The following is a 15000-nucleotide window of genomic DNA, read 5'->3' as shown; positions in this document are numbered from 1 at the left end:
CAGAAATTAAGACCAGACATTAAGACCAGACAAGACCGAAAGATTGACCGATCGATTTTGATGTGCCGGACAGGTCATTAATTGTTCTTTCAAGTCTTAACGCAACGTGACCTTCCAGACATGCTGGGTGAGCCAGACATTCCAGTTCAACTAGACATCCAGACAAAATTTGACATATTTGGTGCTTTTTCTGGTGACCACACCTTAGTTATCTTCTGTTCAACCCAAGTCTAATTGTGGATCAATCATCTTCAGTAATGATATTAATAGTTTATTTATTTATAGCTTGTCAGCAAAGAAGGTTTCACGAATTTTATTATTATACTGACATTAGTTTCAGACAATTTCAAAATTCTAAACCAAAATGTGCGAAAACGAACTTTATCAAACTTTGGCGAAAAACAGTTTGGAATATCAAAGCTCATGTTATTATTTAAATTTCTTTTGCACCAAAATCAATAACTTCACTCAACAATGATACAATAAAAAATTGAGAGAAGAATGCAGTCTTTTCTCAAAAAAATTTTGAAATCATACTAAAAAGAAAAGTCAGTTCACTGGCAAAAAAACGAGGCAGTAAAAAATTATTTATTTCATGGACAAATTATAAATGACACAATGTTTATTCAAAAAAGAGGCATCAATTTATTAAGTTTCTTTGTAAACTTAAGAAGTAAAAATTAGAAAATAAACTTAAGCTGAAAATATGCACCGTCTGTTTTTACCCTGCTAAGACTTTTCTCTTTTAAAAAAAATTGGGTTGAAAAATAAATTTGGGATTTGTCCCAAATTTTTCTGCCATCAGAAAAGAAATCAGACCATGACTCTACGCAATTCGGACAATTTCGATCTCACATCAGGTGCCAGTTCTGACATCAAAACGCTGCTTTTTTATTTTTTGGGTTTTTAAAAAATGTTTCTCCGAAAAAGTATAAGAAACTGGATGAAAAATTTGTTGGTTTAATTTTTTGAGTCAACATTTTTTTCAAACATTGTCGCTATTGCTAGCAGCTTCAGGAAAATGCTTGTAAAGCTAATTACAAATTTAGAATGATATAGTAATGAGTCTGCCTGCAAAAAAAACAATTTATCAGCTCTGAGAATTTTCGTTTTTTGTCAATTCGAATGAAAAGTGGCATAAAAACGCTTTTTTTACTATTCTCTTTTCATGTTTTTCTAGATGTTTTCCATCACCTTCATTTTCAATTTAACATTAAAACTTCATACATCTAATTTTTATTGTTATTTCTGTCGCTTTCAATTCTCCTCTGTTGATTGAAATGAAGCGCATCAATTGTCATTAATTTTCCTACGTCGTTGCACTGACTAATTATTCTCAGTTGGTAAGCTTTCGAGGATCGGCCTTCGCTGCTGCCCGACAGATGAATTCAGCTTTTGATGCTCATTTATCCGTTAAACGTCTTCAGTTCTGTCCGAGATAGTTGAATTCACATCCACTACACTTATTTTCTTACGCCTTCTTTCTTCCGATCAAAGGGAGATTTGTGTGCCTAGAAGAAGATTGCATTCTTTTCTTTGCAAAAACAACAACAACAGGTTTGTTTTTGTCCTTCAGCTGTAAACTCAGATTGCCACAATACAGCAGAAAATTACGATTGCTTTTCTCCATTTTGGCCCCCACCTCTGCGTATTCTTTTTTTGGCTGAATCGGCAGCCACATGTGTCTTTTTAAATTGGTGCAGTTTCTCCAGAGTTTTGTTAACAATCATTCTCTACCGAATTTCTTAACTGACAAGTAGAACATCCTGAAAATTTTGCCAACTGCTGCTGCCTCAACAAAATCTGTGGACCGTTCTTTCCATAATGTTTTTTAATGTTGGATGAGAGTGCAGCTCCGATAATTTAAAATAGTTCCTGTATCAATTAATTTCTTGTACCAATTACAGGCCACTTTTCTCTTTTTGTCCAAATTTACATCAATGTTATGAAAAGCGAGATCACCGTATTTGCCAGATGTTTCGAGTGTGAGCTCGAGATTTAGATGCAGCTGTTTAGCCAGGTTTTCGTGAGTCCAATTCACTGTGCAGATTATAATTTCATACACTTCCCTGCTTTGCTTGAAAGCATTTTTTGCAAACTTGACACTCCACGGCGCAACTTCTAGATACAAAATTTTTATTGCTATCGGGGCATTTTCCGTCAGTGTTGTCCGTCTTGCCCTTTACTTGGTTCATACAAATGTTTTTGTCTTTCTGTTTTTCCTCAAAAAACTTCATTCAAATAATGGCAACGAAAACTGCCAAACATGCCCCCATTGCCAGTCCGTCTTTTTCGGCAATATTGCTTTTCGTTTACACTTTTCAACAATACTACTCTCATCGTACATGGGCAATTTTGTTTTGCATTACGTATTCTCAAACCATATACAGTGAAATTGAAATTTGGGAATTCTAGCGGAAACAAACGAGTGAATTCTGTGTATAGGTTTTGCTAGTAGTAGGTGAAAGAACTCGAATGAGTGAAAAAAACATATATCAGCATAAACAGTTTTTTTATATCGCACACAACTTCAACTGCATTATCTAAAACCAATTCAGTCAAAATTTTCATCTCAAGCCGCACTCGTTTATAGCTAGATGTAATCAACTTCAACATGCACCTTGATTGACTAATAGTTGTTATTAACGGAATGTACTTTGATATTCTTAGAAAAGACGCTTCTCTTTTGATATAATTTACCAACGGAACATCAAATAGAGATTGTAAAGTTTGTCACTATTTAGAAAAAAGTAACACTGTATTTATCCAAAAAACAATGTCAAGAGGTAACATTATCAATGGTAGTGAAGTGTAATATAATAAAAATAATAACTTTATAGATAAAAATACACTTGGGTCAACAACAGAAAGTATTTATTAATCAGGTAATGCTCTAGAAAAGAATCAAAGAAAGCACACATCGCGCCAAGAAACAATTGCTTTTGCCAATTGGTATTCGCAAAAATCTTTTAAAGAATCCTTTTGATATATTTTTTGCATCAAGTAGAGATATATATTGTTTTCATCACCCAAAAATTTTGAACGTTGAGTTACATAAGGCAACAATTGTATTAAAAAAGCAGTTCTGCATGTATTTAGTTTTTGGTATCAGTTTGCGGAATTAGCTGTTTGTCCGTTTGTTTCTAGTTACTTCGAAGGTTGGGTACTAAATTTTCCGAGATGCTGGTAGATGATCGCTAAGTTTTATCCCCATATGGAAGGTTCTTTTATTTTTCCAAAATTGAATTGCTTGCAATATTGTAAATTTTAATTTCATTTCTCTCGATGATTTATTTTTTTTTGATAAGTGATGATCTTTAAAGCCCAATTAATTTGTTTGTCAAGTGAAAGTATAAGCTTTTGACTGATTACTGATAGAAGTACTGAAGAGTATTGTAGATGGCAAAAACTAGTGACTGTAGAAGAAGTCGGCGAGTCTGAATATCAAACGGTTTTTGAATTGCGGCAATGCATTAAATTCTGCGTGCCTAAACTTTTGACTGAATTTTTCGGATTCAATTATCTTACCGCCAAATTTGATTGACTCTCCTGTGGTGTTTTTATCTTTGTAAATACAATTAATTCAGTTTTTTCAGCATTAAGGTTTAGTGAATGTATATTGAAGTATTGATGAGCTAATTTGCAAGCTCCTTCAAGATTTTGTAAGCATTGTTTTAATACTTATGTTCTGTGAAAAGAAGGGTGTCATCTGCGTACTGAACAATTTGGCAGTTACTTGGTATGTTGTTTTGACAGGTCATTTATGTAAAGATTGAAAAAAAGTGGGCTCAATTCTGTACCTTGAGGCACATCTTGATAAAGGTTTATCCAATCGGTTTTGACTTTGTTGACGTTGTTAAAAATGAGTGTTTTTTTTTAAAAAAGGGAAGCACTTTCTAAAAAATTGGAAGCGTTTTCTACAAAGAATCGACTTCTAAATTTATCATATTTATTCCAATGTCAAGCATATCTTCAGAAAAATTTGGCTCATATGTAGGTAATTACCAATTTAGGACTCAAATTTTCCCTAGGCACTTCTGAAGATATAATAATTTTCTTTAAATAGCAGAATGGTCGCGGGAAGATCAGAATTTTTAGTATAGGGTTGAATCACGGTCTGATATTAGCTCCTGATAATAAGTAAACAAAAGCAATTTTTTTAATGGAGCTTTCATTAGACATCTAATTTCAAGGTCTAAGGAATGCCTTATCAGATATTTTTCGGAACTAATTGATCTGTTAAATAATTTTTCTTTTATTTTAACAGAAAAGTCAACTTCATTCCTGTATGAAATCTATTTACAAATCTCTTGTAAAGTTTTCTAAAGAAATTTTTTATGGAGAAAGCAACAGTTCTTCGTAGCTAATTACTAAGCAAGATTTTATGTAAATAAGTTAACTCCAAATTTATTTATGCCGACTTCTTGATTCAATCAGGCCCGCTAAATTCTGATTAACTCGCTTAAGTCCGCATACTTCGCTTCTTTCGTCCGATTTACAACCTTTTCACGACTTTTTCAGTTCTTTTTTCTTATTATGTGTCATTCATGAGAAAGTTTGATCAAGACGGAGATTCAAATACGAGATTCAAATACGAACAAAAACTCCAATCCATCTCTTCAAGGGAAAAAGCAACGCTCAATTTCGGCAACCGTTTAATTACAAAGAGCAATAAATAAATAACAAAAAATAACAATAAATAATAGAGAATTAGTAAAAAAAAATGAGCAATTTTTCTGGGAATCTCAGCTTCCCTTCTTTAACCCCCCTTTAAATTGTTTAGGCAAGGTTCGACGGCGTTTGTGACAACACCATAACAGCGATTGGGTTTGGAAGAGGCCAGTTAAAATACATGGGCGAAAAGAGTCAGCAGCCCCCTCCAAAATACCTCCTACATAAATTCCCCCACAATTCCATTGATCGCTTCAAATCTTGGTTTAGTCAAGACTACTTTGAGTTCATTACATTTGATTGGTTCAAACATAACTATATATGTAAAGAGCAGCCTTGGATTTGTGAAGATAATTAAAGTTTTTGAAAAAGTTCTCACTTTGTTAAGAGAAATAAATAATAGATTATGAGTTAAATCGGTTTAGTTAGTTTTAGGAAAAACCGATTTAATTTTTTGCGCGAATATTTTCTCCGACTTTTTTGCATAAAATTTTGGAAAAAAGCAAGCAAGATTATCTGGTATCTCAAATTGCAAAAACTATTGCAAATTTTTCCGCTGATTTTTGCCACTGAATTTTGAAACTGAATTGAAACTGATTTTTGCCATTTTAAGTTGCAAAAATGGCCGCCATCATTCTAGCGGTCTTTTGATTGCTTGATATTGAAAAAACTTCCTTTGTAACGCATAGCTGAACCATAGGTAGGCTCTGCTCATATTTTTAAATGAATTAATAATGACATGGCCGTTCTTGTTGACTTACTTACTTCACCTATATTCGCATTGATAAATAATTTTTAATAGATTGAGAAATCACAAAAACCAATTTTCGAGAAATTTAGTTAGAATTCTTTAATCGGAACTATGTTAAGCTTTGAAAAAATTCAAGTCAAATTTGGTGTTTTGTGTCTATAGATCACGAAAGGGTACGCGGTAGTAAGTATTCAAAACTGAAAAATCTGTTTTTCTTAATGTAACACTTTTAATCTGTCCAGATTTGTACTCTGTTTGCAAACTTTAAATTAGTTATAACCCATTATGTAAAAACATAACATTGGATTTCACTTATTGGATTTCACACATGGATTTCACTTACTTATTTGAGATTTATTTATATGATCAAGAGCGATTAATTATGATTAACGCAAATCGCAAAATATTATTACTCAAATTGCCAAATCTAATAACATTTGCCTTTGAAAAACGTTAACACTAATCCGTCATTGTATTCAACAAAACGCGTTTGTGGACAATACTGACTTAATCCCCTCTAAATATTATAATCCAAGCCAATTTAGGGAACATAGGACTTTTCCATAGAATTAAAGTATTAAGATTGCGTGTGAAATCCACTTGCACAAATCGGTTAGTTATGCGCTATTCGGGTCTTTATATTGCCCACAAATGAAGAAGATTCTTTCTCTTGAATGCAATTTCTTTAATTTTACTTTCTGCAAGATTTCATGAAGGATGCAAGAGCACTTTTTTCTGATTGCATGGACCGTAAATCACTCAATGGAAAAATTTGAGAGCAAATAAAGGAAAGAAGAAACACATCAAAAACTTTTTCAGAGGAGGTAACGAGAGTGAATCTATTGTTGATTCGAACTGAATTGGTAATATTAACAAAGATCCGCTATGAACTAAGATTTCATAAATTTAATCACATCCTTTAATAAAAACTTAGAAAATTTATTTGTTTATTATATGATCCTATTCACTCAGAAGATAATCCCTCTTATCGTATCAGTCACTTAATTTTCCAAATTTGCATGCTTTGTTGTCATCTAGACTGTATTATTCAAAAAATATCTGATAGTCAACTCTTCAAGAGCGCGCTTCTAGTGGTCACAAATTTCGAACATTGAAAGATGACAAATAGTCAATAAACACAATTTGCCAAAAATAAACAATGTTTTTTTCACATTTTCTATTCACTTTTCATATGATTGCTTGACATTTCTATCTCCCAAATTTATGAAAATGTAAATGTTTTCCTTTTTTAAGCGGTATCCGAAAACAGACGTGCGCACCTGTTGTTGTTGCAGTTGGGTTTGGCCCTGGTCCAGGCCCTGAACTCGTGAATCTTTTCTGAAGAATAAAATTCTCAAAATACTTCTTTGTTTTTTACGCTAATTATTTTGAACTTTTTTTCTAGTTTCCAAAACTAGCGTAGTGAAGTTTTGTAATTTTATCTGTAAAGCCAATCAGCCAATAAATTGATTCAGTCTATGTTGATTCAGGATGCTAAATTTGCAAGAATTGTGCAATATCTTGGAAGATTACGGACAATCTGTTAAAAGATTCTTGCAAGATTGACCACGTTTTGCAAAACCTTTCTGCAAGATTGACATTATCTTGCCAAACTTTGCAAGGTTAGCAACCCTGCCTAAATCCTGTTCCAACTAGGGAAACCACTTCTTTAAATGAATAATTTTTTTCATAGCAAATTTAATTTGACGAGACATTCCATTTTTTCAGCCATGGCTACTGACTGACTAACACAAGTGAAAAGCATCTTAACTTGTAAGGTAACCTTTTTTGAATTTCAAAATGCTGTTTAATGTTCATTAATGTACACAACCACGTTAGCGTTTGATCAAAATAAAAAATCAAAAGCAAAAGTGGCACAATTAATCTTATCAACAAAAAATTCCTGACCAAACATTGGTAGCAACAGAAAATTTGGAAGTTGCTTCTCAAATTTTTTAAAAGTTTTTTTAAAAAAAAGCTTTCTGCTTTTTTTTTATCATCAGCCAAGTTTTTTGCATCAAAAGCAATCAGTTTTAGATTTTGACCACATTTAATCTCTAACGGATGTCAAGTCGAAAAAACATTACGTCAATACTCTTGGTAGTCCACAAATAAGGCTGGAGAAAAACTATGGAAAAATTACACAACAAAATTGTAGCAAAACTTGAAGTTAAATTCAAAAAAGAAAGTGATATAAGATATCCTAAGGGAGATCTATATAGGATAGATCGATCAGAGCTAACTTGCAAGAGTCCTGGTAAGTTTTTTTAAATTGCAAGACAGGTTTTTGAGGGATGTGAGGTCAGGCGTTAACACTAATCCGTCATTGTATTCAACAAAACGCGTTTGTGGACAATACTGACTTAATCCCCTCTAAATATTATAATCCAAGCCAATTTAGGGAACATAGGACTTTTCCATAGAATTAAAGTATTAAGATTGCGTGTGAAATCCACTTGCACAAATCGGTTAGTTATGCGCTATTCCGGTCTTTATATTGCCCACAAATGAAGAAGATTCTTTCTCTTGAATGCAATTTCTTTAATTTTACTTTCTGCAAGATTTCATGAAGGATGCAAGAGCACTTTTTTCTGATTGCATGGACCGTAAATCACTCAATGGAAAAATTTGAGAGCAAACAAAGGAAAGAAGAAACACATCAAAAACTTTTTCAGAGGAGGTAACGAGAGTGAATCTATTGTTGATTCGAACTGAATTGGTAATATTAACAAAGATCCGCTATGAACTAAGATTTCATAAATTTAATCACATCCTTTAATAAAAACTTAGAAAATTTATTTGTTTATTATATGATCCTATTCAGTCAGAAGATAATCCCTCTTATCGTATCAGTCACTTAATTTTCCAAATTTGCATGCTTTGTTGTCATCTAGACTGTATTATTCAAAAAATATCTGATAGTCAACTCTTCAAGAGCGCGCTTCTAGTGGTCACAAATTTCGAACATTGAAAGATGACAAATAGTCAATAAACACAATTTGCCAAAAATAAACAATGTTTTTTTCACATTTTTTATTCACTTTTCATATGATTGCTTGACATTTCTATCTCCCAAATTTATGAAAATGTAAATGTTTTCCTTTTTTAAGCGGTATCCGAAAACAGACGTGCGCACCTGTTGTTGTTGCAGTTGGGTTTGGCCCTGGTCCAGGCCCTGAACTCGTGAATCTTTTCTGAAGAATACAATTCTCAAAATACTTCTTTGTTTTTTACGCTAATTATTTTGAACTTTTTTTCTAGTTTCCAAAACTAGCGTAGTGAAGTTTTGTAATTTTATCTGTAAAGCCAATCAGCCAAAAAATTGATTCAGTCTATGTTGATTCAGGATGCTAAATTTGCAAGAATTGTGCAATATCTTGGAAGATTACGGACAATCTGTTAAAAGATTCTTGCAAGATTGACCACGTTTTGCAAAACCTTTCTGCAAGATTGACATTATCTTGCCAAACTTTGCAAGGTTAGCAACCCTGCCTAAATCCTGTTCCAACTAGGGAAACCACTTCTTTAAATGAATAATTTTTTTCATAGCAAATTTAATTTGACGAGACATTCCATTTTTTCAGCCATGGCTACTGACTGACTAACACAAGTGAAAAGCATCTTAACTTGTAAGGTAACCTTTTTTGAATTTCAAAATGCTGTTTAATGTTCATTAATGTACACAACCACGTTAGCGTTTGATCAAAATAAAAAATCAAAAGCAAAGGTGGCACAATTAATCTTATCAACAAAAAATTCCTGACCAAACATTGGTAGCAACAGAAAATTTGGAAGTTGCTTCTCAAATTTTTTAAAAGTTTTTTTAAAAAAAAGCTTTCTGCTTTTTTTTTTATCATCAGCCAAGTTTTTTGCATCAAAAGCAATCAGTTTTAGATTTTGACCACATTTAATCTCTAACGGATGTCAAGTCGAAAAAACATTACGTCAATACTCTTGGTAGTCCACAAATAAGGCTGGAGAAAAACTATGGAAAAATTACACAACAAAATTGTAGCAAAACTTGAAGTTAAATTCAAAAAAGAAAGTGATATAAGATATCCTAAAGCAGATCTATATAGGATAGATCGATCAGAGCTAACTTGCAAGAGTCCTGGTAAGTTTTTTTAAATTGCAAGACAGGTTTTTGAGGGATGTGAGGTCAGGCGTTAACACTAATCCGTCATTGTATTCAACAAAACGCGTTTGTGGACAATACTGACTTAATCCCCTCTAAATATTATAATCCAAGCCAATTTAGGGAACATAGGACTTTTCCATAGAATTAAAGTATTAAGATTGCGTGTGAAATCCACTTGCACAAATCGGTTAGTTATGCGCTATTCCGGTCTTTATATTGCCCACAAATGAAGAAGATTCTTTCTCTTGAATGCAATTTCTTTAATTTTACTTTCTGCAAGATTTCATGAAGGATGCAAGAGCACTTTTTTCTGATTGCATGGACCGTAAATCACTCAATGGAAAAATTTGAGAGCAAATACAGGAAAGAAGACACATCAAAAACTTTTTCAGAGGAGGTAACGAGAGTGAATCTATTGTTGATTCGAACTGAATTGGTAATATTAACAAAGATCCGCTATGAACTAAGATTTCATAAATTTAATCACATCCTTTAATAAAAACTTAGAAAATTTATTTGTTTATTATATGATCCTATTCACTCAGAAGATAATCCCTCTTATCGTATCAGTCACTTAATTTTCCAAATTTGCATGCTTTGTTGTCATCTAGACTGTATTATTCAAAAAATATCTGATAGTCAACTCTTCAAGAGCGCGCTTCTAGTGGTCACAAATTTCGAACATTGAAAGATGACAAATAGTCAATAAACACAATTTGCCAAAAATAAACAATGTTTTTTTCACATTTTTTATTCACTTTTCATATGATTGCTTGACATTTCTATCTCCCAAATTTATGAAAATGTAAATGTTTTCCTTTTTTAAGCGGTATCCGAAAACAGACGTGCGCACCTGTTGTTGTTGCAGTTGGGTTTGGCCCTGGTCCAGGCCCTGAACTCGTGAATCTTTTCTGAAGAATACAATTCTCAAAATACTTCTTTGTTTTTTACGCTAATTATTTTGAACTTTTTTTCTAGTTTCCAAAACTAGCGTAGTGAAGTTTTGTAATTTTATCTGTAAAGCCAATCAGCCAATAAATTGATTCAGTCTATGTTGATTCAGGATGCTAAATTTGCAAGAATTGTGCAATATCTTGGAAGATTACGGACAATCTGTTAAAAGATTCTTGCAAGATTGACCATGTTTTGCAAAACCTTTCTGCAAGATTGACATTATCTTGCCAAACTTTGCAAGGTTAGCAACCCTGCCTAAATCCTGTTCCAACTAGGGAAACCACTTCTTTAAATGAATAATTTTTTTCATAGCAAATTTAATTTGACGAGACATTCCATTTTTTCAGCCATGGCTACTGACTGACTAACACAAGTGAAAAGCATCTTAACTTGTAAGGTAACCTTTTCTGAATTTCAAAATGCTGTTTAATGTTCATTAATGTACACAACCACGTTAGCGTTTGATCAAAATAAAAAATCAAAAGCAAAAGTGGCACAATTAATCTTATCAACAAAAAATTCCTGACCAAACATTGGTAGCAACAGAAAATTTGGAAGTTGCTTCTCAAATTTTTTAAAAGTTTTTTTAAAAAAAAAAGCTTTCTGCTTTTTTTATCATCAGCCAAGTTTTTTGTATCAAAAGCAATCAGTTTTAGATTTTGACCACATTTAATCTCTAACGGATGTCAAGTCGAAAAAACATTACGTCAATACTCTTGGTAGTCCACAAATAAGGCTGGAGAAAAACTATGGAAAAATTACACAACAAAATTGTAGCAAAACTTGAAGTTAAATTCAAAAAAGAAAGTGATATAAGATATCTTAAAGGAGATCTATATAGGATAGATCGATCAGAGCTAACTTGCAAGAGTCCTGGTAAGTTTTTTTAAATTGCAAGACAGGTTTTTGAGGGATGTGAGGTCAAGCGTTAACACTAATCCGTCATTGTATTCAACAAAACGCGTTTGTGGACAATACTGACTTAATCCCCTCTAAATATTATAATCCAAGCCAATTTAGGGAACATAGGACTTTTCCATAGAATTAAAGTATTAAGATTGCGTGTGAAATCCACTTGCACAAATCGGTTAGTTATGCGCTATTCGGGTCTTTATATTGCCCACAAATGAAGAAGATTCTTTCTCTTGAATGCAATTTCTTTAATTTTACTTTCTGCAAGATTTCATGAAGGATGCAAGAGCACTTTTTTCTGATTGCATGGACCGTAAATCACTCAATGGAAAAATTTGAGAGCAAATACAGGAAAGAAGACACATCAAAAACTTTTTCAGAGGAGGTAACGAGAGTGAATCTATTGTTGATTCGAACTGAATTGGTAATATTAACAAAGATCCGCTATGAACTAAGATTTCATAAATTTAATCACATCCTTTAATAAAAACTTAGAAAATTTATTTGTTTATTATATGATCCTATTCAGTCAGAAGATAATCCCTCTTATCGTATCAGTCACTTAATTTTCCAAATTTGCATGCTTTGTTGTCATCTAGACTGTATTATTCAAAAAATATCTGATAGTCAACTCTTCAAGAGCGCGCTTCTAGTGGTCACAAATTTCGAACATTGAAAGATGACAAATAGTCAATAAACACAATTTGCCAAAAATAAACAATGTTTTTTTCACATTTTTTATTCACTTTTCATATGATTGCTTGACATTTCTATCTCCCAAATTTATGAAAATGTAAATGTTTTCCTTTTTTAAGCGGTATCCGAAAACAGACGTGCGCACCTGTTGTTGTTGCAGTTGGGTTTGGCCCTGGTCCAGGCCCTGAACTCGTGAATCTTTTCTGAAGAATACAATTCTCAAAATACTTCTTTGTTTTTTACGCTAATTATTTTGAACTTTTTTTCTAGTTTCCAAAACTAGCGTAGTGAAGTTTTGTAATTTTATCTGTAAAGCCAATCAGCCAATAAATTGATTCAGTCTATGTTGATTCAGGATGCTAAATTTGCAAGAATTGTGCAATATCTTGGAAGATTACGGACAATCTGTTAAAAGATTCTTGCAAGATTGACCACGTTTTGCAAAACCTTTCTGCAAGATTGACATTATCTTGCCAAACTTTGCAAGGTTAGCAACCCTGCCTAAATCCTGTTCCAACTAGGGAAACCACTTCTTTAAATGAATAATTTTTTTCATAGCAAATTTAATTTGACGAGACATTCCATTTTTTCAGCCATGGCTACTGACTGACTAACACAAGTGAAAAGCATCTTAACTTGTAAGGTAACCTTTTCTGAATTTCAAAATGCTGTTTAATGTTCATTAATGTACACAACCACGTTAGCGTTTGATCAAAATAAAAAATCAAAAGCAAAAGTGGCACAATTAATCTTATCAACAAAAAATTCCTGACCAAACATTGGTAGCAACAGAAAATTTGGAAGTTGCTTCTCAAATTTTTTAAAAGTTTTTTAAAAAAAAAGCTTTCTGCTTTTTTTTTATCATCAGCCAAGTTTTTTGTATCAAAAGCAATCAGTTTTAGATTTTGACCACATTTAATCTCTAACGGATGTCAAGTCGAAAAAACATTACGTCAATACTCTTGGTAGTCCACAAATAAGGCTGGAGAAAAACTATGGAAAAATTACACAACAAAATTGTAGCAAAACTTGAAGTTAAATTCAAAAAAGAAAGTGATATAAGATATCTTAAAGGAGATCTATATAGGATAGATCGATCAGAGCTAACTTGCAAGAGTCCTGGTAAGTTTTTTTAAATTGCAAGACAGGTTTTTGAGGGGTGTGAGGTCAGGCCAAAGCTCTAAAAGGCAAAGCCACTTTCTGTAGCCGTTAGTCAAAAATTTTAACCTAAGTTTTATGCGTCTTAAGCGAAAACCAATTGAAACTGTTTAAACTGGCATTTCATAACCGTCTTTCTAAAGTCTTTTTCTCTCTCGCAATCCATTCAGCAACGATTTTAAGTACTGGCTAGACTTAACACAGAAAAAATTATTGAGAAAAATAAAAGCTGTTGATATCCACTTTGTCATCGTAAACGAGTTGACGTTTTTTAATCTCTGATGTCTCTGTGTTTTAGTTTAATTTTGCCAAACTTCTATTGCATAAGGAAAAAAACTTTGCCAAAACAAAATGTCGAGAAGAGTTTTGGTTTTCAACGCCAGCTTTCAACACCAACCACCACATGAATACACACTTGCTACTTACTTTTCAGGTGTACGAAAAAAAACTTTCTTTGACCTTTGACCTATTTACTAAGTTTTGAAATAATAATAGTGACATTTAAACAAAAATGAAGCTGTTTTTGCCATTCCGGTGTTTTAGACGCTCGCAAGGAGCGTTATTGTTTTTTTTTTAAAAAAAATGAGTCAACTATAATAAATTATACTGTCTTTATAGTTTTTATACGTCAATCTTCATCATTTTTTCTCAGTCAACCTTTTTGTCTCTTGTTTGAAAGATTTATTCACGTTGAACAAAATTTTAAACACGTCTGCCCACCCGATATAACGGGAATCTTAGCAGAGAATATTTGATTTGTACTCAAGCGTTCTTTATGGCTTGCGTTTGGTTGCTGTGTTTTAAATACACCGAGTCGCCTTTTTTGTGCGCCTATCTTAGTTTTTCTCTACTTATATGTCATATTATTTCGCTTCTGCGTTTGTCTCTAATTTTGTTGCGTTATTTTTCAGTTGCCCTTTTTATAAGGTGACATTTTCCCCCTTTTAGATTGCATTTTAATTCCGCAAATCTGTTTTTTTTTCACGTTTCTGTTTATCAGCGAACTTGCGAATTGCAACAGTTGAATGACAAAAAATGGCCAATAAACCCAATTTGGAAAAAATGATAGTTGTTTTTTTTTCACTTTCCAAATCTTTGCATTAAATTTCTGTCTCATAAATTTAAGAAAAAGTAAATTTTTCCTATTTTGTTTAGGCGGTCACCGAAAACAGACATTGCGCACCTATTGTTGTTGCGGTTGGGTTTGGCCCCGGTCCAGTCAAGTTTGAGGACGAACGGGGTTTACAAGCAACTCCAATTTCGCCACTCAGGGATCTTTTCTAGAAAAATAGTCATCAAAACACTTGTTTGTTTTACGCAAAAGTATTTTGGACTTTTTTCTGGTTTTCACATTTAGCGTTCTGAACTTTTGTGATTGTATTTGTAAAGCCGATCAGCCGCTAAATTGATTCACCTCTAGTCGATTCAGGATGTTAATCTTGCAATAATCTTGCAACATCTTGCAAGACCATGTATTATCTTGTAAGATTTTTCTTGCAAGATCTTTCAAGATTAACAGGACTTTTTGCAAGATTTCCTTGCAAAATAACCGCCGCCTGTCTACTCGAGAGACCACTTCGTTAAATGGATTATTTTGAGCATAGCAAATTTAATTTGAGGAGACATTCCATTTTTCAAACAATTGAGTGGCTTTTCCTTTTTTAATACATTTTTTGATCTCAAAATGAACCCGCTTCTCGCCGGATATGAAAATTAGGTC

Source organism: Convolutriloba macropyga, unplaced genomic scaffold, assembly GCF_964194025.1.
Source record: "Convolutriloba macropyga unplaced genomic scaffold, txConMacr16.3 SCAFFOLD_3623, whole genome shotgun sequence".
Taxonomy (NCBI): domain Eukaryota; kingdom Metazoa; phylum Xenacoelomorpha; order Acoela; family Convolutidae; genus Convolutriloba; species Convolutriloba macropyga.
This window is presented reverse-complemented; position numbering follows the sequence as displayed.